Source organism: Orycteropus afer, unplaced genomic scaffold (assembly GCF_000298275.1).
Source record: "Orycteropus afer afer isolate SDZICR_OR568_19922 unplaced genomic scaffold, OryAfe1.0 scaffold00394, whole genome shotgun sequence".
Classification (NCBI taxonomy): Eukaryota; Metazoa; Chordata; class Mammalia; order Tubulidentata; family Orycteropodidae; genus Orycteropus; species Orycteropus afer.
Genome location: NW_006921981.1, coordinates 1,479,809 through 1,483,985, shown reverse-complemented (window position 1 = coordinate 1,483,985; position 4,177 = coordinate 1,479,809).

Sequence of the window (4,177 nt, the reverse complement as noted above, 5' to 3'; positions counted from 1 at the left end):
TTAAATTAAAATAAATAAATAAATAAAAATTTCAACCAGGCACAGGGAAATGAAAAAATGCTGAAAACTAGGACCTGGTAGGGGAAGATTAAGAAGAATAATAAAAAGGACAAAAGTATTAATAATATTAGTTGTTTTAAAACAGACAAATACAAGCAAACTAATCACCAGAAAAAAGAAAGAGAAAAAAAAAAAAATCAGTGGAGTTCAGGGCAGGGCACCCAGGCTCCGTCTGAGCACACAGACTGTGATGGGGTTCCTGTGGGCCCAGAAGGTAGGTGGGAGTGGAGGATGGCCGCACCTCCGTTCAGCAAGAGTAATAAGAGGAATGTTGTACCTTTTCAGTCTTGCAGGTCCCGAGTGTCCTTGGGGTTGCTGGAAAGCAGAACGTGTTCTTAAGCCCCATGAATCTGCCAGAGCACTGTCTCTTTAAATATCCAAAATAGTCAGGCCGCTTTTTAAACCTTCAAAATGGCTGCGCTCTCTGGACCGGCAAAAGTCCACAGCTCAGCCTACCTTTCTCTTCACCTTCTCCGTTTTTTCCCCAGCCACTTTGCACAGTCCTCCATGCATTTCCTGGCTATCAGGGTGATTTTTAGGTTAATTCTTAGGTCCTACCACCACTCGGGAATCTCCAAGCTGTCTGTGCTGTCAGGATCACTCAGGCTCACTGCCAAACCGCAGCTCTGTCTGTCTCCTTTTTTGGTATTTTCACACAAATTCTTCTGCTTGTTGGGGTTTAGTCCACTTGTATATGCTTCCCTTCAAGGCTCAGGGGTCCAGGATTATCTTCTGTGTCTGTGTTAATTGGTTTCCCTTTTTTTTGTTGAAGAGGGTCTGTGCAGTCTTTCTACCTAGTCCGCCATCTTGCCAGTGATCAGAATGCAAAATATTTACAACTGTTTTAAAATATAAGCACCTGTGTATAGATATTGAGAGAATTTAGAATGATGCAAAGTTGAGATGAATATTTAGGAGATTCTTTTTTTTTTTTTTCTTTCTACTATGTGCTTGCTTCACTTGATAATAAGAATACTTTAGATGAAGAGGAAATCAAAATGTTTGATGACTGGGTATCACAGCACATGATAAAAATAAACCTGACACAGGTTGGTGTGAGAACAGAGGAAAAAGATTATTAGCAGTTATAGGGAAGGTTCCTATAGATTTAAGATTATCAAGTGCAAGGGGTTTATCTCTCTTCCTTATTGCTGGATCTCTAGTATCTACAAGATAGCAGATACAACTACAATCCATGGGCCAGATCCAGGCCACCCCCATAAGCTAAAAATAGTTGACAATAAAGCAAAAGAAGAGTAATACCTCATGACTAATAAAAATGATACAAAATTAAAATTTCATCCCCTGTGGGTACAATTTTATTGTAAGACAGTCCTGTCTATGCTAGGTTTTGTGCTACAAAGACAGAATTGAAAGTTGAAGCACAGATCATAGGCCTGTGAATCCTAAAATATTTACTATCTGGCCTTTACAGGAAATAATTTGTTGATCTTTAATCATGGTATGTATGCTAAGGTTGTTCGTTGAATAGGGAATGAAGAGCAGGGAATTGTTAAGATGTGGTCAGTTTGAGGTTCCAATGGACCAATAATCTATTGGCCAATGTCCATTAAATTAAATGTAATGTCCAGTAGGCATTGGTAAAGGGAACATTGGAACATGAAGGAGGAGAACGGAATAGATGTATCAATTTGGAGGTCATTCCCATAAAATGAAAGTTATAGTATCACTAGGAGAAAGAATTTCAAGAAAGAAAGTAGAGAACTAGAATCTGAGGCAAATCTTATTTGATGTGATATCAAGAGAAAAAGGGCAGGGTAAGAGGTAGAAAAGTATTCATTAGGTAAAAGAGGAACCCTTGACAAAAATAGGCATACAAAAGCCCAGGTAAGGAGGAGATAGTTTACAGGAGAGTCAGTTTTATCAAATGCCGATGCTGTACTTATGAAGTTAGTAGTGATTGTGGACTTTGTCCTGGAAGAAGTGCAATGAGAATGCTTCTTGGAAATGAGAATGGCCAGACTTCACCTCATCCATTTTGGACATGTTGTCAGAAAGGACCATTCCCTAGAGAGGGATATCATGTTTAGTAAAGTAGAGGGTCCTTGTAAAAGGGGAAGATGTTCAATGAGATAGACTGACACAATGGCTACAATGATGGGCTCAACCACAGCAAGGACTACAAAGATGGTGCAGGGCCAGACAGAGTTTCTTTCTGTTGTACTTGGGGTCATTATGAGTTGGGGCTGACCCAATGGTGCCTAACAACAGCAACAACAGTGGCTTTGGAGGCTAAAGTCTCTTTATAATGGGGGAGGCAGCTGAAATGCTTGGGTGAAAATACTGGTCAAATGATTTTACTAACCATTATGTTGGCTAAAGCATCAAAAGTTTAAAAACCTTTTATAGATAGTTACTAATGAGAAGAGGTGAAGAAAAGATCATGTTGTGTTCAATCTGTAAAGATAGGTGGTTACCCAAGCACAAAGACACACAGGTTAGTGACACATCATTAGAACTAATATATTTAATTAATTTCTTAATAACTTAGGCCAATAAGTGCAACACAAAGCACTTGATCACATGCCTATTTTGAACTCAGAATGTCAGAATAAATGTGTATGCCTTTTGCTTTCTTTAAAGGAGAAAGATGAGTACTTTAATTCAAACAACAGACATTTTCCAAAATTAATCTTTGCTATTATTTTATCAGGCACTCTGGTGGCTTAGTGCCTTAGGCATTTGACTATTAACCAGAAGGCTGGCAGTTCAAACCCAGCAGCCACTCCTCAGAAGGAAGGTTGGGCAACCTACTTCCATAGTGATACTTCCTTGGGAACCCAAGGAGGGTTCTCTATGAGTCAGATCTGACTTAACAGCAGTGAGTGACTGAGTGAGTGTTATTATTTTATCATTTACAATAAATGGTTCAATAAAGATGAAATATGATTTTTGCCATCATGCTGTGGTTTTCTTCTGATGTTCAGTAAGTATTGCATACAAGTGATTTAACTCTACCCCAAGGTCTATTGGCATTAGGTACAGATCTTGATGGATAACTGTTTATATGTGACACTAAACTTTCTTGTATTTTGTTTATTTCTTGTAAATGAAAGCAAATCCCTCTAGACCTTGAGGCAAAATTTAAATCAGTATTTTACCTCATACTGCATTATCTTCCCTCTCATTGATTTAATACTGCCACAAAAAATGCTCTTTCTCTATCACAGTCAAAGTGATTAGGCAAATCAAGCAAGTTTAATTGCTTCAAAGGTAATGCAACTGAATTTATAATTTTATTGGCTAATTCACAATTCTAGCACTTCCACCACTAATCTATCAGTATGTTTTACTGTGGTGGCTTGCGTGTTGCTGTGGTGTTGGAGGCTATGCCACTAGTATTACAAATACCAACACAGGTCACCCATGGTAGATTGACACAGTGGCTACAAAGATGGGCTCAAACATAGCAAAGGATTACAGAGTTCAACAAAGCTTCCAGACTAAGACATATTTGGGAGAAGGATGTGATGGCCCACTTTTGGGGAAAAAAAAAAAAAAAAAAACTGGTCACTGAAAACCTTGTGAAGAGGAGGGAAATGCTGTCTGATACAGTGCTAGAAGATGAGTCCCTCAGGGTAAAAAGCACTAAAAATACAATTGAGAAAGAGTGGCTCCTCAAAGTAGAATTGATCTTAATGATATGAATGGAGTAAGTTTTGGGGACTTGTATTTGCTAATGTGGTACAACTAAAAATGAGAAAAAAATAGCTGCAAATATCCATAAATAATTGGAAAATGAAAGTATGAAGTATGAATCTAGGAAAATTGGAAGTTATTAAAAATTAAATGGAACACATAACTATGAATATGCTAACCATTAGTGAGCTGATATGGACCAGTGTAGGCATTTTGAATCAGATAATAATATGGTCTACTATGCCAAATATGAGAAGCTGAAGAGGAATTCCATTGTATTGATTGCCAAAAAGACCATTTCAAGATCGATCCCAAAGTACAATGCTGTCAGTGATAGGACAATATCTGTATGCCTACAAGTAGGACCAATTAGCAATATTATTATTCAAATTTACACACCAACCATTAAAGCCAAAGATGAAGAAATTGAAGATTTTTACCAACTTTGACAGTCTGA